Source organism: Anomaloglossus baeobatrachus, chromosome 4 (genome assembly GCF_048569485.1).
Source record: "Anomaloglossus baeobatrachus isolate aAnoBae1 chromosome 4, aAnoBae1.hap1, whole genome shotgun sequence".
Taxonomy (NCBI): Eukaryota; Metazoa; Chordata; class Amphibia; order Anura; family Aromobatidae; genus Anomaloglossus; species Anomaloglossus baeobatrachus.
In genome coordinates this window covers 649,463,017-649,486,607 of record NC_134356.1, presented here as the reverse complement: position 1 = coordinate 649,486,607, position 23,591 = coordinate 649,463,017, and positions in this window count along the sequence as shown.

The window sequence follows — 23,591 nt, the reverse complement described above, 5'->3', positions numbered from 1 at the left end:
CTATGCACAATTTTGTGATTGTACATGTGACGATGCAAATTCCTTTAGCGGACACACACACACACATACATACATACATACATACATACATATATACACTCAGCTTTATATATTATATATATTAGATTAACTGGTTAATTTATTAAACTAATTATGAGATATTGCCCATGTCAGTACATGTTTCATTAGGTATGCTGTACCAACTCCTTCACAGAGGCCCAACATGGAATTCTCCTTCCTTCCTGTGGGCCAGTCCGAGCCTGTTTTGGTTGACACCCTCTCTTTGAAATTAAGCCAATCCAGTGACCACTTTGGGTCTAGGTTTTTACCCAGTAGTACATCATTCTTGCCAACTTTTAAAAATATCCCTTTGGAGAACGAGGCGTACAAGGCGAGACGTGTGGCAACAAAACTTTAAAACCCTTCCCGCCTCTACCAATTTCCATTATTTTTTTTTTTTTCTTTGTGTTTTTCATCCACTTCAGATGAAAGCGGATGAAAACAGAGCCATACTTTTTTATTTTTCTGTCTACATACTGTACATATATGTGGGCGTTTTTATTTTGCGGGAGTTATACTTTTGAATGACACCTTTCATTTTACCTCATGGAGTACTGGAAAACGTTTTCAGTTTTTGGTCGATGAAGCTGTGTGAGAACCTATTTTTTGACAGGTGAGATGATGTTTCTATTGATACCAATATGGGACATATATGACATTTTGATTGCTTCGTACAGGATTTGATGCTGTATTGCGGTAACCATAACGACCACAATTTTGGTATTTTTAATCTTTTTCTGTTTACGGTGCTTACCGATCGGGTTCATTATTTTTATATTTATTATAGATCAGACTTTTTTTTAGGGGGGGGGTGGGGTGAGTTGAACTTTTATGTTTCTTTATTCTCAAAACTTTTGTTTACTTTTCACTGAACATGTGATTGTCTGACAGCATTGCTTCATAGAGTAGAAATCACGGTCTCCTTTGAAGCCCAGGCCAGGCAGTGTTTCAAAGAAACTCCGTAATGACAGGAACAGACCCCAGACTGCCATAGGCACCCATCAGCGTCCAGCATTCATGTCATAGGAGCACCAATGGGAGCATAAAATAGTGTGCCCCATGCCAGCTTACTGTTAATGCTGCTTCCAAAGTTTGACAACAGGATTTAACAGGTTAACAATTGTTAGAGACAGGTTTTGGGTCAAACTGTCATTACCTGCTGGGTAAGGGGTGAGCTCACATGTATACACACCCACTTCCAACTTGAGCCCTACATGTATAGCACATGTCGATAAGAGGTTAAAGCATAAACATGTTCCTTTTTTAGGCCATACCCCTTTCTACTCCCTATTCCTGGTTTCTTAAATGTACTTTATGAAGGGCATACCCTTGTAAACAACCTGTTTCTGCCCTTAGATTTCTTTTTCTGTTCCATGCTCCTTTCCACATCCTATTGAGCCTACCCCTTAAATGCGCTTCTCGTTATTGAGGCTTAACCTGACATGGCAATTCAGAACCAAGCAGCTAAAATATTGAGTATTGAAGAAGCTCTGCTTTCTGGGAGGCTTTTGCACCACCATGGATATTTTTCAAATTTTTCATGTGTTTCGGTGAGCAACAACAACAACAACAACAACATCAACAACAACAACTACTAAAACAACAATACAACTACAACAACTACAATAACTAAAGCAAAACTACAACAACAACTTCAACAACAATATATGACTTATTAGCAACTACAACAATAAGGACAAAAACTACAACTACAACAAACAAAATCTAAACTACTACACGAACTACAACAACTAGGACAATAACTACAACAACACCTACAACTACATCTACAATAACAACAACTATAACTATAAGAACAACTACAACTATAACAACTAGGACAACAAAAACAACTACAACAACTACAACAACAATAACTACAGCAAGTGCAATTATTTATTTTTTTAGTGATTGGTCCCAGAGAGGATGATGGTGGTTTTAGTGATGGTGGTGCTGAGTCACAGGGCGATGGCAAGTAAAAAAGATGAAACAGGGGCTGCGGTTAAAGTTGTTTATTCACTCATTGTGCTTCCTGCCCACGGGGTGCCGGTCTTCAACCAAGATTGTCTACAGGCAATCCCAAACTCTTCGTATCTCAGTGCCGGTATTGTGACTTGTGGGCCCTTCCCCTATGCGCTCTGTTGTTTGTGGGTCCCCATGGCTTGAAGCTACTTGGGGTCTCCTTCTTTTGTGCAAAAACTCCCGGTCCGTTCACAGACAGCGCAAACCTGTAGTGGGCTGGCTTTAAGTCTCATTTCTTAGGCTCTATGTGCTGCTGTGCCCCGGACACTGTGGTGGGTAAAGAAACGTGAAATCTTCTCTCCCAGTAGATTTATTAGGCGAGCTTGAAACGTCCCCTAACCTAGGGCTCTACACCCTGACTTCATCGGTCCTGGGGAATTGACACCATATCCCACTGGCGACCGTAACTCCTATGTCCCATTGACATCACTAGGTGAGCTCCTCTCTCCACCGAAGTCCCTTCTCTGACTTCCTCCTCCAACTGTCACTAATGGTTCTCTGGCTCCTCTCACTCCCCGGTGACTCCTCTTCCCTGACCCTGAGTCCCAGATCCAGTGGATTGGGAGTCCCTAATTGCGGTGGCATCCTATAGACCCAACCACTATGGTGACCGCCTTTGTGACCCAACCCTGGTCCCAGTCCCCATTGGGGAGGGAAGTCTGCTGTGTGTAGTTTGTGGTGTTGTGTGGAACCGGCACTGGTCACCTAGGAATCCAGGATGAGCACAGCACCTAAACTCAGGTGCACTCCCCTGTGGCGCCTGAAGCCTCAGGGGCACCGCACTTGATAGTGGGGATGGTGTTCTTTAGGTCATAAGCAGCATTTCTCTTTCTCCAAACACAGCAAGTTGAGTTACGGCCAAAGAGCTCCATTTTTGTCTCATCTGACCACAGCACCTTCTCCCAACCACTCTCAGAATCATCCAGGTGTTCATTGGCAAACTTCAGATGGGCCTTCTTGAGCAGTGGGACTTCACGGGCACTGCAGGAGTTTAAGCCATTATGGCGTAATGTGTTACCAATGGTTTTCTTGGTGACAGTTGTCCCAGCTGCCTTGGAATCATTAACAAGTTCCCCTATGTAGTTTTAGGTTGATCTCTCCCCTTCCTCATAATCCTGGATACCCTACGAGTTGAGATTTTGCATTGTGCCCCAGATTGATGTTGATTGAAACTCATTTTGTATTTTGTCCAATTTCTTACTGTTGCACCAACAGTTGTCTCCTTCTCACCCAGCGTCTTACTTATTGTTTTGTAGCCCATTCCAGCCTTGTGCAGGTCTATGATCTTGTCCCTGACATCCAGAAAGCTCTTTGGTCTTGCCCATGTTGCATAGGTTAGAGTCTGACTGATGAATGGAGTCTGTGGACAGGAGTCTTTTATACAGATGACAATGTAAGACAGAGGTCTATAATGCAGGTAACGAGTTGATTAGGAGCGAATATGTATTTGTAGGAGCCAGAACTCTTAATGGTTGATAGGGGGATCAAATACTTATTTCTCTCTGCAAAATGCAAATAAAGTTATATAATTTATACAATGTGATTTTATGGATTTTATTCTTGATATTCTATCTCTCACTGTTAAAATTAACCTAACTGTAAAATTACAGACTGTTCATGTCTTTGTCAGTGGGCAAACGTACAAAATCAGCAAGGGATCAAATATTTATTTCCTTTACTGTATTTGTTGTTGTTGTTGTGTTTTTCCTTAATTAACTGTGTTTTTATTGAAATTTTTCACAAAAACAAGAAAATATATTGTGGAATCTTTACACTGTCCTTACATATATGATCAAAATAAGTAGAAGAGATGAACAGAATAACTTTGTTGGGGTTTTTCTTTCATACTTGTTTCTATTAACAAACCCTGACGCTCAGTCAACATGACAGCAAAAGCAGAAAAGGTAAAAAATAGATGAAGAAATACAGAAGAGAAAGAAAAATGAATGAATGACTGATACTTGGGGGAATAACAAGTTAAAATACGTTGCAAATTTGAAAAAAAATCACTCCGAATAAAAAATGTCTGATGTTAGGAGACTACGAAGAGAGGTGACATAAAAGAAGCATAAAGGAAATGTATCGATCCTCATCAAAGTGCTACAATTGTGTTTAAAAATCCAAGAAGTAATAAAAGGGCGCATGATCCAGCCGAGAAATGATGTCTGCACATTTATTTGATTAAGTAGAGGAACCCATTAGAGAAATAAAATCCAAACATAGTTTATATCCGTGTTTACCAAGAGAGACTGGGAAATGGATGAAAGACAGGATTTGGCTGTGTACACAATAAAATAAAGTGACCTAGACCGAGGCACATTGCTGTCACGAGTGTTACTGTAATAATAATAATAACTGTACCCTGCAATTCCTTAAATTCAACATCCGATAATCCAAAAAACCTCTGGCTTCCTTTTCTAATATTGGAACTTCACAAAATTAAAATATAGAAACTGAACCAATTTTAACTGATTGTAACAATATATTTTTATTTGTCTTTTTTTTTTCTTCTATTACCATGCTTCTCCAAAAATAAGACTTCCCCCGAAAATAAGGCTTAGCAGGAGCTTTCAGAAAATCTTAAATATAAGACCTCCCCAGAAAATAAGGCCTAGCAGAAGTTTTCAGAAAAGCTTAAATATAAGACCTCCCTTGAAAATAAGGCCTAGCAGGAGTTTTCAGCAAGGCTTAAATATAAGACCTTTCTCGAAAATAAGGCCTAGCAGGAGTTTTCAGCAAGGCTTAAATATAAGACCTCCCCTGAAAATAAGGCCTAGCAGGAGTTTTCAGAAAGGCTTAAATATAAGACCTCCCACGAATATAAGGCCTAGCGGGAGTTTTTAGCAAGGCTTAAATATAAGACCTCCCCTGAAAATAAGGCCTAGCAGGAGTTTTCAGCAAGGCTTAAATATAAGACCTCCCCCGAAAATAAGGCCTAGCAGGAGTTTTCAGCAAGGCTTAAATATAAGACCTCCCTTGAAAATAAGGCCTAGCAGGAGTTTTCAGCAAGGCTTAAATATAAGACCTTTCTCGAAAATAAGGCCTAGCAGGAGTTTTCAGCAAGGCTTAAATATAAGACCTCCCCTGAAAATAAGGCCTAGCAGGAGTTTTCAGAAAGGCTTAAATATAAGACCTCCCACGAATATAAGGCCTAGCGGGAGTTTTTAGCAAGGCTTAAATATAAGACCTCCCCTGAAAATAAGGCCTAGCAGGAGTTTTCAGCAAGGCTTAAATATAAGACCTCCCCCGAAAATAAGGCCTAGCAGGAGTTTTCAGCAAGGCTTAAATATAAGACCTCCCCCGAAAATAAGGCCTAGCAGGAGTTTTCAGCAAAGCTTAAATATAAGACCTTTTCCGAAAATAAGGCCTAGCAGGAGTTTTCAGAAAGGCTTAAATATAAGACCTCCCCCGAAAATAAGGCCTCGCAGGAGTTTTCAGCAAGGCTTAAATATAAGACCTCCCCTGAAAATAAGGCCTGGAAGAAGTTTTCAGCAAAGCTTAAATATAAGACTTTTCCCGAAAATAAGGCCTAGCAGGAGTTTTCAGAAAGGCTTGAAGGGAACCTGTCAGGTCCAATATGCACCCAAAACCACGAGCAATTCTGGGTACATATTGCTAATCCCTGCCTAACCTGTATCTAGTAGCATAGATAAAGAGAACCTTAGAAAAAGTATTACTAAAAATGTTTTTATTGTATGCTAATGAGTGTAGGGACTAGTCTACTGGGCGTTGCTTTCCTTGCTAGTCGGCCCCATTAGCATGTTAGTGTGTCCCTGTGGGTGTGCTAACATGCTAATGAATGCACATTGTAAGAGGATGATTCCACTCACCTCTCTGCTGCCATCACCGCACGGAGCTGGATTTCGGCTCAGTGCGCATGACCCCGGAGCCCGGAGTTTCAGTCATGCGCACTATGAAGCCAGGTATATGTGTCCTGGCTTCAAACTGAAGTAGTGATGCTGGGCATGACAAGCGGTGCAACAACGCCCACAGCCCAGTCAATCAGGAAGATCGGGGCCGGCCGCGTTGATGTCAGCTCAACTGGAAGTTCACCTGACATCACCTGATCCCAGAAGTCACAGAGCCCGGGGGTTCACTGAAGGGGGATAAGTGGATCGCAATAGCGCCGCTCACAAGCAGAATTTGCTGGTCAAGCCTCCCCTATCAGTTTAACAGAGAAGTGGCCATTACTGCAGGGTAGTGAACCATCTTTTTAATGAATCTGCCCCTAAAATTAATAAACTTCTTGTATGAATAACTTACTCCACTTCTGGTTTTAGTGGATGTCTGTGGGATACTCATCAGAGTTGATAATGGGCCCATTGGGAATGTCTACATTTTCTAACACAATTGTGACACCCTGACAAAATCAGGTTGTCACAGAAGATTGCATCCATCTTCCAGATGCAGGACTCTCTCTTCCTTGTCCAACCAACACTACCCCACACAGGTATATACACCAGCCACAAAAGCCTAGTCATCCCCCCAGGACAATAGGGACACAACAGTGGGCGGGGCCAGGCAGATGGTGATGCCCACCATGGGGTCCTGAGGTGTCAGGGGAGGGAACACGTCAGTTAGTAGAGTGGAGGAGTTGAGTTTAGACAGTGGAAGTGAGAGAAGTGAAGTGGTAGTCAGGGGTTGTAGCTACCGGACTACCTGAGCTGAGTAGGTGGCAGACAGCAGAGTAGGGCCACATGCGATGGAGATCCAGTCACGGGAGACCTTAATTAGACTGGGGCAGGGTTGTAGCCCACCGGTGCCGACAGCGGGAATCCGTTCTGGAGGCCGTGCATAGTCGGGGTACCTGGACCCCAGGGCGAGGACAGCTGCAAGCCCCTTGTCAATTAGCCAGCAGGGGACAAGATTCCAGATTGTCCCACGAGTAGCCCAGATAGAGCGAGACGGAAGCCCAACATGGGGGATAGGGTGCCTGCAAGTGCCTGCAAAAATCCCAAGGGTCAGATCTCGCGGACCACAGCTCCCACAGCAATGACACCGGGAGTGGACTTTTCCCGTTCCATGCAGACTAGTTAACACACAAGACACAAAATTAGAATGCAGGAGGAAGGGCCCCCTGTTCTGCTCACCGGTGTGCGTGACCCGAGCACACCCCTCCGGAGGCTACCGGTATCTGGCACTTGGATTACTACTTGGACTCTGTTTGAATTATTCAACAACAGTGAGTACACCGGTATCATCCGGTCCAGCCTGCAGACAGTGTTACAGCACTGCACTCCACCTACACCTGGGCCCCGGGACAACACCTTCCCTACCTGTGGAGGGGATACCATCCTGCTGCCCTGCTTCATCAGCCCCGGGTGCCCCATACCAAGGCAGCGGCAGTGTCACCAACCATCACCGCAACCCACGAGTGGCATCACTGACAAACTCTTCCCTGTAAATAACCCCTTTATTACGTTGTGGGCGACGGGCTGCTGCACGAGCCCCTGATCCAGCTGCCACTCGAGCCACAGCCACGATCCCGGATCCCAGATCTGAGCGTCTCGAGTAGCTCCCCACTGGCCGTGGCCGGTGCCCCCGCCCACGACACAATCCTACAAATTTAAGAATGTACTGGGCTGAAAAAGGAGGGGGTTAACTATACCTTACCTAAAAGTGGCTGATCCTGTCCTGTTTTTGGAATTTTCAGGGCAAGACTTAAACATCTCTATGTATCAACAATGTTGATGATATGTGTGATTGAGCTCAGTTGACCTGACATAGATGCTGTGCATTCATCCACCCTTGGCGCTTAAGTCCCTTAGATATTTTTTGGATTCAAAACTAATTGTGGAAGTGGGAATTTGAAATTTTGTCTTGCTAACGTACCAAAAAACTCTTTTGGGAGCCCTGCATCTATTGATGTTAAATAACTACTCCCTAAAGAAAAGCATTAACAATTAAAAGCTAACTGTGCAAATAATCTACTTCCCATTGCTATACAACAGGAGTGGGCAAAACGTACCATTAAGGAGACACATAGCCATTTTTTTTTTTACAGAGCGGTATATTTTATTAAATAAATTGGATCAAAGTCTTTTCTGAATCTTACCATGAGCAAAGTATCAGACTTCCAGCCTATCTGACATTTTTTCACACTTTTGTCCTAAGATTAGAAATAAAAACCATACAGGGAGCTTTGGGCTTTATAGTTTTTACTGATACTATGAGTCATGGGTTTGTAGATGTAAAAGGGAATCTTAAGAACTCCTCTTCTCTGTTTCCTCTAATCTTTTACAGATATTTTTTATTTCTTGATACAAGTTTTAGATAACTTTTTTCATTAGCTTCATTTTATGCTATATAAGAAGTTCTTTTAGTCTGGTATCTCATGGCTCAGGATTTTTCTACAGGGGAAGATGATACACCTTTGTCCCCTAATCCTAGTGCACATGTAAGCTCCAACTGAGACCTTCGCCTGCAGAAAACTTGTGGAGACGCATTTTCCTACTTTATGAGCGTTTACCTTCTTGTTCCACCTTTCCTCTTTCTAGGGCTCGCTCACACTGGCGTGAAAACATTTGGTTCCAATCTGCTCCTGAAACGTTGGACAAGTAGAACCCATCTGGGTCAACTTTTGTCATACGAGTGCAATGCATGTGTGTGATTTTTTCTTTGGCTCACATTCATATGACATCTTTATGGAGTTCATTTTTGTAAACACACACATATCTCAAAATATAATATTGGGTACCTAGTAGATGACCATAGAAATAGACTGGAGGAGGACAAAGAGAAGGCTGAGATATTAAAAGTGTACTTCTCATTCATGTGTAATGGGACAGTAAGAATGATACAGGGGCTACTAGGCTGAATCTTATCATGAGCAAAGTATCAGACTTCCAGCCTATATGACATTTTTTTAACACTTTTGTCCAAAGACTAGAAATAAAAACCATACAGGAAGCATTGGGCTTTATAGTTTTTACTGATACTATGAGTCATGGGTTTGTAGTTGTAAAAGAGAATCTTCAGAACTCCTCTTCTCTATTTCCCCTAATCTTTCTCATATATTTTTTATTTCTTGATACAAGTTTTAGATAATTGTTCTATTAGCCTCATTTTATGCTATATAGGAAGTTCTGTTAGTCTGGGATCTCATAGTTCAGGATTTCTTTACAGGAGAAGATGATGCACCTTTGTCCCCATAATCTTGGTGCACACATAAGCTCCAACTGAGACCTTCCCCTAAGAAATCTTGTGGAGACACATTTTCCTACTTTATGAACATGGACCTCCTTGTTCCACCTTTCCTCTTCCTACGGCTCGCGTGAAAACATTTTGTTCCAATCTGCTCCTGAGAAGTTGGACAAGTGGAACCTATCTGGGTCAACTTTTGTCATGCGAGTGCAATGCATGTGTGTGATTTTTTTTTTCTAGGCTCACATTCATATGACATCTGTATGGAGTTAATTTTTGTAAGCGCACACCTCTCAAAAAATAATATTGAGTACCTAGTAGATGACCATAGAAATAGAACGGTACAGGTCAAAGAGAAGGCTGAGATATGAATAAGAAGTACACTTTTAATATGTAATGGGACAGTAAGAATGATACAGGGGCTACTAGGCTGACCTTAAGGCTGGTGACCCTGTGCTGTCCCTTATCTCGACGGTAGACTAGATGGTAGTCAGGGTCGAGCCTCCAGCGTAGCTCTGTCTCCTGTCCAGGCCCTATGTCCCCACCACCCAGGGGTGAGGCTAAAGTGGCGCCCCTGTGGCTCAGTCGCCACAGTGTATTGCGTCTCACTTAAGATGCAGTACTCATCCCGGGTAAGGAAGAGGTTAACGACTGGTTTTCACTTCCATAACACACAGTTTAGGTACTTTCATACAGAAAATGGGCTAAAGGTGGTCACTATAGCAACGGGTTTTTCCCAGCCACCGGGGAGTCATCAGGAAGGTGGGGGCAGCACAGGGGAAGTGAGACAGCACACAGACTGTTACTTGAGAATAGTCTGAGACACAGAAGAAGTAGGGTCACTGAGGGGTGTGTTGCATAGCTCCCCTCAGGGGGACTGACCGGAAGGAGTGCTTAAGAGCTCTCCTGGGAACAACAGAGAGAGTGCCAGAACATCAGGGACTCACAGGACCGCAGTCGCTGGAGGGCGTGCTTAAGAGCTCCTTCAGATAGGACCGGGCAGACTGGAAGCAGCAGGAGACAAGTGGGGGAGCTGGTGAGACAGAGGAGAAACATGGTAGCCGACGGGAGAGCCTAACAGTCCCTTTGGGACCGGCGCAGTCAGGGTGCAGAACCCAAGGGTAGCGTACATTCCACGTTGCGCAATCAGAATCTGCAGGGAAGAGGGATTTCATGTCCCATTGCCCACCACAAAGGTCCCGGGGCACAGTGGCACATAGGGTCCGGAGTCATGATTAAAGTTAGGCCCCACAGCAGATCCGCGCCACCTGCAAACGGGACGGGAACTAACCCCAAGGATACTGGGGACCCTAAATAGAAACACGCCACGGGGATCCATACTACAAGCGCAAGGGAGGAAGGTCTCACATTCCACAACACCAGTGGTGGCCTCTGAATCATCTGGGATCGGCTGGGGCCCATCACGGTGGAAACCGGCACTCCAAGGGTGACGACCTGACACAGTGAGTAAAAGAACTTTGCCCGCAGACCTGGTGTCATCCCGTCATTGCTGGCGCCGCCGCTCCGCACTCCAGTGTCTATGGCCACTGCCCCTCGCCATTGTCCTCCCTGAGGCCGAACTCTACCTGTGGGGAGCTGGACCATCTAAGCTGCGTGACCATCTGCGCCGGAGGAGACCAACATCTTGCAGCGGCTGCTGATTGTTGGCCGCATACCACAGGTGGCGCTGCAAAGCAAACCCGCATCATCCACCTACACCGGTCACCATGCACCCTTATTATTGACACCGACGGGGCCACGGAGCTGGGTCAGGCCATTCACAGCAACCCCATTTGTGGCCCGGTGACGAGTAGCTCTGATGCCCCATGGGTGCCCCACTGACGTGGAACCAGTATTTAAGACAGGTAAGAAGGTGGATCTCGGTAACTATATGGTAAGTCTGACATCAGTGGTGTGAAATTTTTTTTTAAGGTTTCATAAAAGATGACATGCAAAAATTATATTGCTGAGAATAATATAGTAACTCATAACCAGTATGGATTCATGAACGATAAGTTATATAGCAAGATACCAACTCACACTACCAAAAGACAAATTTAAATAGCAAAATGTGTGGACATTGTGCAATCGCACACTAAACATAAAATATAACTTTTAATGGTGCTCATTTAAAACGAGTAAAACTCATAAAAACGTGAGTATAAAATGAGAATACCCAAAGCAGTGGTCACCAAACTCAAATGGACCCTGGTTTGGGTGCACAAAACACTACCTAGACTGGGTCACTATTATATCACCTCAGTACTATATTAGAGGTCACATGTACAGGGAACCACCCTCCACTCTGTACCTCCAATATTATCTAATGTGTAGATAACTGGTGTAAGCGACCGCCATTAAACATATACCATTTCTTTAACTAATATGGTTATAATAGTTGGAACGGTCTCACCAAGGACTTGCGGTCTTCAAAATTCTCATGGACAGGATATTCACTGATAAACCTTCTTCATGTTTATCTCTCAAAAAATGTTAGCAGCAGGCCTCCGGTCACTCCCTACGCGTTTCATCCCCACATAGAAATCATTAGTGGAGCCCGTGCTCATGGAAATCTGGCAGCTTAAATAGCCATCCTTATCATAATCATTGTGGCCGTCTTCACTAGAGATGAGCGAACCGGTCGCGGTTCGGCTCGAGGTCGGTTCGCCGAACGGAGGTCCCGTTCGAGTTCGGTTCGTCGAACGTTCGACGAACCGAACTCGAACCGCATAGGAAACAATGGCAGGCAATCACAAACACATAAAAACACCTAGAAAACACCCTCAAAGGTGTCCAAAAGGTGATAAACAACTCACAACACAAACACATGGGAAAGTGACAAGGACATATACTCATGCGAAAACAAAAGAGCTGGACAAGGAAAAAGAGGAGGAGACACAGATATATGAGTATATGCAAGGAAACATCGATGCCATTACTGTGCAACTTGAGCCCTGCTCATTTTAGGCTTCCAATCTGGATAAATTGCCTGAGCTTGCCACGTACGCCTTGGGGATCTTGTTGTGTCCTGCAGCCAGCGTTCTCTCGGAACCTGTCTTCAGTGCTGCTGGGGGTCTGCTGGCAGATAAGCACACGTGTCTGTCCACTGACAATGTGGACATGGCTCTCAGAGGACTTTTCTTCCCCTGGGTCAGCCAGGGGACGGGAAAGGCACACGTATTTTTGAGAGTGCTTCATGCAAAGCATCTGTTTCATTTTGAAAAGGGGGATCAAGTGATGCCAGTCAAGTGGGGTGTGTGTGGCCCAATTAGTGGAAACGAGGGAGACTGTGGTTGGAGTCCCCTCGCTTTTGAAAAAAGAACCAAGATGAACAAGTCATGGCTCTCAGAGGACTTTTCTTCCCCTGGGTCATCCAGGGGACGGGAAAGGCACGCGTATTTTTGAGAGTGCTTCATGCAAAGCACCTGTTTCATTTTGAAAAGGGGGATCAAGTGATGCCAGTCAAGTGGGGTGTGTGTGGCCCAATTAGTGGAAACGAGGGAGACTGTGGTTGGAGTCCCCTCGCTGTTGAAAAAAGAACCAAGATGAACAAGTCATGGCTCTCAGAGGACTTTTCTTCCCCTGGGTCATCCAGGGGACGGGAAAGGCACGCGTCTTTTTGAGAGTGCTTCATGCAAAGCATCTGTTTCATTTTGAAAAGGGGGATCAAGTGATGCCAGTCAAGTGGGGTGTGTGTGGCCCAATTAATGGAAATGAGGGAGACTGTGGTTGGAGTCCCCTCGCTTTTGAAAAAATAACCAAGATGAACAAGTCATGGCTCTCAGAGGACTTTTCTTCCCCTGGTTCATCCAGGGGACGGGAAAGGCACGCGTATTTTTGAGAGTGCTTCATGCAAAGCATCTGTTTCATTTTGAAAAGGGGGATCAAGTGATGCCAGTCAAGTGGGGTGTGTGTGGCCCAATTAGTGGAAACGAGGGAGACTGTGGTTGGAGTCACCTCGCTTTTGAAAAAAGAACCAAGATGAACAAGTCATGGCTCTCAGAGGACTTTTCTTCCCGTGAGTCATCCAGGGGACGGGAAAGGCACGCGTATTTTTGAGAGTGCTTCATGCAAAGCATCTGTTTCATTTTGAAAAGGGGGATCAAGTGATGCCAGTCAAGTGGGGTGTGTGTGGCCCAATTAGTGGAAACGAGGGAGACTGTGGTTGGAATCCCCTCGCTTTTGAAAAAAGAACCAAGATGAACAAGTCATGGCTCTCAGAGGATTTTTCTTCCCCTGGGTCATCCAGGGGACGGGAAAGGCACGCGTATTTTTGAGAGTGCTTCATGCAAAGCATCTGTTTCATTTTGAAAAGGGGGATCAAGTGATGCCAGTCAAGTGGGGTGTGTGTAGCCCAATTAGTGGAAACGAGGGAGACTGTGGTTGGAGTCCCCTCGCTTTTGAAAAAAGAACCAAGATGAACAAGTCATGGCTCTCAGAGGACTTTTCTTCCCGTGAGTCATCCAGGGGACGGGAAAGGCACGCGTATTTTTGAGAGTGCTTCATGCAAAGCATCTGTTTCATTTTGAAAAGGGGGATCAAGTGATGCCAGTCAAGTGGGGTGTGTGTGGCCCAATTAGTGGAAACGAGGGAGACTGTGGTTGGAGTCCCCTCGCTTTTGAAAAAAGAACCAAGATGAACAAGTCATGGCTCTCAGAGGACTTTTCTTCCCGTGAGTCATCCAGGGGACGGGAAAGGCACGCGTATTTTTGAGAGTGCTTCATGCAAAGCATCTGTTTCATTTTGAAAAGGGGGATCAAGTGATGCCAGTCAAGTGGGGTGTGTGTGGCCCAATTAGTGGAAACGAGGGAGACTGTGGTTGGAGTCCCCTCGCTTTTGAAAAAAGAACCAAGATGAACAAGTCATGGCTCTCAGAGGATTTTTCTTCCCCTGGGTCATCCAGGGGACGGGAAAGGCACGCGTATTTTTGAGAGTGCTTCATGCAAAGCATCTGTTTCATTTTGAAAAGGGGGATCAAGTGATGCCAGTCAAGTGGGGTGTGTGTGGCCCAATTAGTGGAAACGAGGGAGACTGTGGTTGGAGTCCCCTCGCTTTTGAAAAAAGAACCAAGATGAACAAGTCATGGCTCTCAGAGGACTTTTCTTCCCCTGGGTCATCCAGGGGACGGGAAAGGCACGCGTATTTTTGAGAGTGCTTCATGCAAAGCATCTGTTTCATTTTGAAAAGGGGGATCAAGTGATGCCAGTCAAGTGGGGTGTGTGTGGCCCAATTAGTGGAAACGAGGGAGACTGTGGTTGGAGTCCCCTCGCTTTTGAAAAAAGAACCAAGATGAACAAGTCATGGCTCTCAGAGGACTTTTCTTCCCCTGGGTCATCCAGGAGACGGGAAAGGCACGCGTATTTTTGAGAGTGCATCATGCAAAGCATCTGTTTCATTTTGAAAAGGGGGATCAAGTGATGCCAGTCAAGTGGGGTGTGTGTGGCCCAATTAGTGGAAACGAGGGAGACTGTGGTTGGAGTCCCCTCGCTTTTGAAAAAATAACCAAGATGAACAAGTCATGGCTCTCAGAGGACTTTTCTTCCCCTGGTTCATCCAGGGGACGGGAAAGGCACGCGTATTTTTGAGAGTGCTTCATGCAAAGCATCTGTTTCATTTTGAAAAGGGGGATCAAGTGATGCCAGTCAAGTGGGGTGTGTGTGGCCCAATTAGTGGAAACGAGGGAGACTGTGGTTGGAGTCCCCTCGCTTTTGAAAAAAGAACCAAGATGAACAAGTCATGGCTCTCAGAGGACTTTTCTTCCCCTGAGTCATCCAGGGGACGGGAAAGGCACGCGTATTTTTGAGAGTGCTTCATGCAAAGCATCTGTTTCATTTTGAAAAGGGAGATCAAGTGATGCCAGTCAAGTGGGGTGTGTGTGGCCCAATTAGTGGAAACAAGGGAGACTGTGGTTGGAGTCCCCTCGCTATGTTTTACATGATTTTCGAAGGGCATGACATGCCTACGAGGTTGAGTTTCATCATCTGCAACTTGTTGGCAACAGAAAGGCTGCCTTTACACCCTTTTGAGACCGAGGATTTTCGAGACCTTATGCCCACTGCAGTGCCCCAAGAGCCGATGGCCAGTCGTCACTCCTTCTCCAAGAAACGTGTGCCCGCACTACCACAGCAGGTCGCACACAACCTCACCGATTCCTTGAGAAACTCTGTGTGTGACAGGGTGCATTTCACCACAGATACTTGGACCAGTAAGCATGGACAGGAGAGTTACATGTTGCTCACTGGGCACTGGGTAACTATGGTGAGAGATGGAGAAGGGTTTGCTGTACAAGTCTTGCCGTCCCCACGACTTGTGTGTCAATCCTTCCTCTGTATGTACAAGTTCCTCCACTGCTTCTGCCTCCTCAACCTCGTGTGGGTCCTCCACCTCGGCCCAAACCCTGTGTGGTCAGGCCACCCTTCCTTGTAACTGCGCCCAAGGAATCCCACACACCTCCTTACTATGCTGGCAGCAGAGCTCAAGGCCATCAGGCGGTCAAATGTTTACTTTGAAATGTAGGGGAAATGTGAGACACCGCTGAGGAATTGTGGACGGTTAGCTCTGGAGAGTGAGACCGAGTTTCATCAATGGTTGTCTACACTCAACCAGCAGTCAGGGGAGGTCGGATGCGACAATGATGCAAACCAGTCTGTGACCCTTCTTCAGGGCAATGTGACACACGTGCCTTGTATGGCTCACGTGTTGAACCTGGTTGTCCAGCAATTTTTAAAACAATATCCCGGCCTACATGGCCTTCTGCAGAGGGCACGGTGTAACGCCTGTCTGGATCGACACACTCAGATGGGCTGTAAAGGATAGGCTAGAGGCAAGCCACTCACCAAGCTGGACACCCAGAACCCTGAAACCCTTTAACCCCTATACAGTGATTTGGAATTACACAGGGCCCAAGTTGATCAATACCTGTGGAAGGCTGTAGTTCCAGAAAATAGTAGTCATGCAGGGTCAAAAACATTAATTGAGGAAGAGGAACAGAATGGGATGGCCAGGACTTAATCAGAAAACAAGCAGAGGTGAAATGCAGATCGGCCAACGAGGTACATAAACAGCAAGCAGGAAAAGTAGTCAGGTAACAAGCACACAAACTCCTAAAACTGAACTGGGGGTAACAGTAACAAGAGGTTCATAGCTTTGTCTGGCAGTGGTCTGCAGACAGGAGGAGCCTAAAAAAGGGTGTGGTGTCTTCCCATTGGTTGTAGCTGAATGATGGTACTTCATCTGTGAGATACCCACCACCTACTTTCAGCCTGTGGTTCTGTATCTGTCAAGGTAACGCAACCCAGTGGGTGACCAAAACCTGCGTCCACCTGCGCCGCAGGCATCGACTCCTTTCCCATCATCAGCACTATGCACGAAAGGAACACGTTGTCACCTGGCGACCGGAGTACAAATTGATTGAGTGGACTACGTTGGTGACTTAACAGCCGTGTGCGGCAATGATGCAAACCTGTCTGCGGCCCTTCGTCAGGGCAATGTGACACACGTGCCTTGTATGGCTCACGTGTTGAATCTGATTCTCCAGCAATTTTAAAATACCATCCCGGCCTACATGGCCTTGTGCAGCAGGCATGCTCGCTATGTGCTCACTTCCATCGTGCGCACACAGCAGCTCAACAACTTTCATCGCTCCTGAAGTCTTAGGGTCTGGCGGTTAAACGCCTGAAATGCGATGTTCCGACACGCAGGAATTGGAATCTGCACATGTTGCAGCGTCTGTGGCAGCACCGCAGAGCCCTGCTGAAGTACGGTATGACGTATACCCTGGGCTAACTTGATCCAGAGGTGGTGCAGATCACGCTGCTGGACTGGTGTCAGATCAAGGACCTATGCACCCTTCTACACAGTTTATAAATGACGACGAAGATCTTTAGCACTGGCGATGCCATTCTCAGCATGACAATTCTGGTCATCTACAAGATAGAGCACACTGTATGCATTATACGGAGTCAGGTGTTGGTCCAAGAGGAAGGGGAGGAAGTACAGGAGGAGTCATATGCAGAAGGGATAATAAGATCTACAAGGTCCAGACGGTGAGCGGCACCTAGGCGGAAGTCATGGTGGGGGAGAGGGATTAACAAGGGCGCATAGTATCAGCAAAAATTGTTGAGGAAGGTGCAGGAGCCCATGAAGAAATGGAGGACGAACTGGCGATGGGCATGGAAGACTCAGCAGATGAGTGAGAGCTTGCTCACATTTCGGTTGTGCGAGGTTGGGGGGAGAGGGCAGAGGAAGGAGGCACGATTCTCACCTCTCTGCCACCAACACACCAAGTACTTGGTCCTCCTGGATGCACAAGACACATGAGCGCCTTCTTGCTGCACTACCTACAACATGACAATCGGATTGTACGAATTCGAAGTAATGCTAACTACTGGGTTGCCACACTGTTAGATCCCCGGTACAAGACAAAATTTGGCGAAATAATTCCAGCCATAGAAAGTGACGCACGTATACAGGAGTATCTACAGAAGGTGGTATAGATTCTTAGATCTGCTTTTCCAGTAAACACCAGTGCTGCACAGAGTGAATCTCAACGCTTTGTCATGGATAGGAGGAAATGGTCTTTTACTTGTCCACATCTGAGGGACCGAGGGCTGGCTGCTGTGCTGAGATGGCGTTGAGTACGGTGTCCCTGCAGAGTTGCACTTTATGTCATATACCAAATGAGTTGAAAAAGGACAGATGCTGGTGGAAAGGGGAACAGGTGTGTTGGAAAGGGGAAAAAAGTTTTTGTCCGTGGGTTTGGTGGTTAAGCAAAAGTAACATTTGATGAAGAAACACCATCTGTTACGGTGGGACTGGCAGATTTGGATAAGGTGGTATATACTATGTTAGCGGTATATAACGAAAATTAATAAGAAAAGAAAGAGAAAGGTATATATGCCCATCAGCAGTCAGTGTCCACCGTGCTCCCAGATGGAAAAGGAGAGGTTGGCAAATGGAAGGTTTGGTGGAGGATACAGATCTGTGTGGCTATGAAACTAATAGTTGCCTGAACCGAGTTAGACGCCACTCGGATCTTGAGACTGGGAGTAGAGTTGAGCGCGGTTCGCGGTTCGAGGTTCTCCAGTTCTAGGCTCGAGTGATTTTGGGGCCTGTTCTGGATCGAACTAGAACTCGAGCTTTTTGCAAAAGCTCGATATTTCTAGAAACGTTCGAGAACGGTTCTAGCAGCAAAAAAAAAGCTAATTCCTAGCTGGCTTTTCGCTGTAATAGTGTAAGTCACTCTGTGACTCACACTATTATGAAATTTCAGTGTATAGTGTGCGGGAACAGCGCCTTCAGATCACTGCTGTTTGTATAATGGCGATCGCCATTTTTTTTTTTTTTCCTTGTCTTCCTTCCCTAAGCGCGCACGTGTAGTGGGGAGGGCCAGCATGTCAGCCAATCCCAGACACACACACAGCTAAGTGGACTTTTAGCCAGAGAAGCAACGGCATGTGTGATAGGATGTCCATGTCACATGTCCCTGCATTATAAAAACGGACATTTTCCTCCAGCACGCCATTATCTGCCTTCTGCGTCCTTGGTGTCAGACATCACTGGCGCAGCTCCGTCCTGAGTCCTATCGCCGATACAGCTGTATGCGCTCCATACACAGCGCTGGACAGCTTAGGGAAAGCACTTTCTATCAGTCCTTTTAAGGGCTCATACCGGCAGGGTCAGAGCCATAGGTGATAAGTCCTGAAAACAGAGACAGCGTCTGTGTAGCTAAGGTCAGGGATTTCCTCGCTGCATTTCCCCATTAGGAGGGAATAGAAAGGCAGGCTTCCATTCCTCTACCCAGAGCCCCACAATCCTGGCACTGTACCCTCCTGTCCTCTGCACACTCCAACTCATTATAACTAAGCCATTATACTAGCAAACACTGAGTGTACCTAGTGGCATCCTATACGTGGCTGTTGGACTTCTGTATAGTCCCAGTAGTGCACAGATATTTGTAGCACGTCTGCCTGCATTGCACACTCAAACTCATTGTTACTAAGCCATTATACTAGCAAACACTGAGGAAACTTAGTGGCATCCTAAACGTGGCTGTTGGACTTCTGTATCGTCCCAGTAGTGCACAGATATTTGCAGCACGTCTGCCTGCATTGCACACTCAAACTCATTGTTACTAAGCCATTATACTAGCAAACACTGAGGAAACTTAGTGGCATCCTAAACGTGGCTATTGGACTTCTGTATAGTCCCAGTAGTGCACAGATATTTGCAGCACGTCTGCCTGCATTGCACACTCAAACTCATTGTTACTAAGCCATTATACTAGCAAACACTGAGTGTACCTAGTGGCATCCTAAACGTGGCTGTTGGACTTCTGTATCGTCCCACTAGTGCAAAGATATTTGCAGCACGTCTGCCTGCATTGCACACTCAAACTCATTGTTACTAAGCCATTATACTAGCAAACACTGAAGAAACGTAGTGACATCCTAAACGTGGCTATTGGACTTCTGTATAGTCCCAGTAGTGCACAGATATTTGCAGCACGTCTGCCTGCATTGCACATTCAAACTCATTGTTACTAAGCCATTATACTAGCAAACACTGAGGAAACTTAGTGGCATCCTAAACGTGGCTATTGGACTTCTGTATTGTCCCACTAGTGCAAAGATATTTGCAGCACGTCTGCCTGCATTGCACACTCAAACTCATTGTTACAAAGCCATTATACTAGCAAACACTCAGTGAACCTAGTGGCATCCTAAACGTGGCTGTTGGACTTCTGTATCGTCCCAGTAGTGCACAGATATTTGCAGCACGTCTGCCTGCATTGCACACTCAAACTCATTGTTACTAAGCCATTATACTAGCAAACACTGAGGAAACTTAGTGGCATCCTAAACGTGGCTGTTGGACTTCTGTATCGTCCCAGTAGTGCACAGATATTTGCAGCACGTCTGCCTGCATTGCACACTCAAACTCATTGTTACTAAGCCATTATATTAGCAAACACTCAGTGAACCTAGTGGCATCCTAAACGTGGCTGTTGGACTTCTGTATCGTCCCACTAGTGCAAAGATATTTGCAGCACGTCTGCCTGCATTGCACACTCAAACTCATTGTTGCTAAGCCATTATACTAGCAAACACTCAGTGAACCTAGTGGCATCCTAAACGTGGCTATTGGACTTCTGTATAGTCCCACTAGTGCAAAGATATTTGCAGCACGTCTGCCTGCATTGCACACTCAAACTCATTGTTACTAAGCCATTATACTAGCAAACACTGAGGAAACTTAGTGGCATCCTAAACGTGGCTGTTGGACTTCTGTATCGTCCCAGTAGTGCACAGATATTTGAAGCACGTCTGCCTGCATTGCACACTCAAACTCATTATTACTAAGCCATTATACTAGCAAACACTCAGTGAACCTAGTGGCATCCTAAACGTGGCTGTTGGACTTCTGTATTGTCCCACTAGTGCAAAGATATTTGCAGCACGTCTGCCTGCATTGCACACTCAAACTCATTGTTACTAAGCCATTATACTAGCAAACACTCAGTGAACCTAGTGGCATCCTAAACGTGGCTATTGGACTTCTGTATAGTCCCACTAGTGCAAAGATATTTGCAGCACGTCTCCCTGCATTACACACTCAAACTCATTGTTACTAAGCCATTATACTAGCAAACACTGAGGAAACTTAGTGGCATCCTAAACGTGGCTATTGGACTTCTGTATAGTCCCACTAGTGCAATGATATTTGCAGCACGTCTGCCTGCATTGCACACTCAAACTCATTGTTACTAAGCCATTATACTAGCAAACACTCAGTGAACCTAGTGGCATCCTAAACGTGGCTGTTGGACTTCTGTATCGTCCCAGTAGTGCACAGATATTTGCAGCACGTCTGCCTGCATTGCACACTCAAACTCATTGTTACTAAGCCATTATACTAGCAAACACTCAGTGAACCTAGTGGCATCCTAAACGTGGCTATTGGACTTCTGTATAGTCCCACTAGTGCAAAGATATTTGCAGCACGTCTGCCTGCATTGCACACTCAAACTCATTGTTACTAAGCCATTATACTAGCAAACACTCAGTGAACCTAGTGGCATCCTAAACGTGGCTGTTGGACTTCTGTATTGTCCCACTAGTGCAAAGATATTTGCAGCACGTCTGCCTGCATTGCACACTCAAACTCATTGTTACTAAGCCATTATACTAGCAAACACTCAGTGAACCTAGTGGCATCCTAAACGTGGCTATTGGACTTCTGTATAGTCCCACTAGTGCAAAGATATTTGCAGCACGTCTCCCTGCATTACACACTCAAACTCATTGTTACTAAGCCATTATACTAGCAAACACTGAGGAAACTTAGTGGCATCCTAAACGTGGCTATTGGACTTCTGTATTGTCCCACTAGTGCAAAGATATTTGCAGCACGTCTGCCTGCATTGCACACTCAAACTCATTGTTACTAAGCCATTATACTAGCAAACACTCAGTGAACCTAGTGGCATCCTAAACGTGGCTGTTGGACTTCTGTATCGTCCCAGTAGTGCACAGATATTTGCAGCACGTCTGCCTGCATTGCACACTCAAACTCATTGTTACTAAGCCATTATACTAGCAAACACTCAGTGAACCTAGTGGCATCCTAAACGTGGCTATTGGACTTCTGTATAGTCCCACTAGTGCAAAGATATTTGCAGCACGTCTGCCTGCATTGCACACTCAAACTCATTGTTACTAAGCCATTATACTAGCAAACACTCAGTGAACCTAGTGGCATCCTAAACGTGGCTATTGGACTTCTGTATAGTCCCACTAGTGCAAAGATATTTGCAGCACGTCTGCCTGCATTGCACACTCAAACTCATTGTTACTAAGCCATTATACTAGCAAACACTGAGGAAACTTAGTGGCATACAAGAAGTGGCTGTTGTACTCCATTAGTGCCCCACTGGTGCCAAGCTATTTCTAGCACCTGCTCTGTTTTTAATACGCTATAATGATAGCAAAAAATACTGCAACTTAGTGGCATACAAAAAATGCCTGTAGGACTCCTTTATTAAGCCACTTGTGCCAAGCAATCTCAAGAACCTCTGCATTCTACCCTCATGCACATTTTGCTATGCTAATTTTATAGCAAACTCAGGGAATTCCTTGCTGCATTTGATCATTAGGAGGGATAGAAAGTGAGGCTTCTTTTACTGTCCTGGTACCCACAGAACACGGCCCCTGTACCCATCTGTCCACTTTTGCCATGCTATTTAATTTGCCCAAAGAGCTGACTCTTTTTCTGCCATCCTAAAATTGTCTGGAATACTAAGTTAGTGTTCCTTTGCTGCCAAGCAAGGTACAACACATGTGCATTCTACACTCCTTTCCATTTCTGGAATGCAATTATTAACTGCAGGTAGTCCAGCCAATCTGTGACGAAGGTGCAGGCGTGGATATAATGTAGCCTGCATCCAATGATGGTTCTCTCGATGTCTGACAGCTCAACAATACCTTCTGTTTCCACTTCCAAAACAAGTGATGACCTGCCAATCACACTCCCTGTTGCGGGTAAAGGAGTGGAAGTTCAGTGTGAAAAACCATGTGTGACTGCTGTGCCCACAGTCACAGAGGATGAAGAGCACGCAGATGTACTTGATGGGGCAGGCGGTGGTTGCACAGGCACGCTAGGCCGCATTGTAGTGTGGTGCCCCTGACCTGGTCAGGCACCACTGAGTACTGCACCCATGCTGGGGACAGTACAATACAGGTAATCCAGAAGGCTGACCGAGGTGTGACTACACAGGCGCATAGTGATCAGGTCTCACACATGTACCTTTGGGAGGACCCCTGGGGATCCCAGGAGGGGGTAAAAGCCTTCACCTCCACTTGAGGAGTGGAGGGGGCGAAGCCTCCATCTCCACTCAAGGGGTGTGGTAGAGAGCCTGGTTGCTAGGTGACGTAGGCAAGAACAGGAGAGGAGGGAACAGTGAGTCGGTTTAGTGTGCAGTCCAGGGAGAGCAGACGTAAGGAGCAGACCCCTGGGGCTGTGACAGTCTAACAGCGTCCGCGCAGTGACTACTGATGGGGGAGAACGGTCACCTGGTAGTGCTGCCCGAACCCCACACACAGCTAGAGAGAGAGCAGCGTAGTGGAAAGTACGGAGACTGTCAGGGAGTACCAGGCCCAAACGGGTGGCAGATCCCGGTGCGGGGATAGATCCACCTTTCCTTGCTAAACCTGCCGGTGTGGGGCCCTCAAAGCCCACGCCACAACACCCCAAAGGCCGCAGCCACGTAGCCACAGTTAGGGCCCATAGTTCACAGGAGGCAAGCAGCTGGAGTGATCTGGTCCAGGCGACAAGCAAACGGCAAACAAACGAGGGGAGCAGCTACTTCC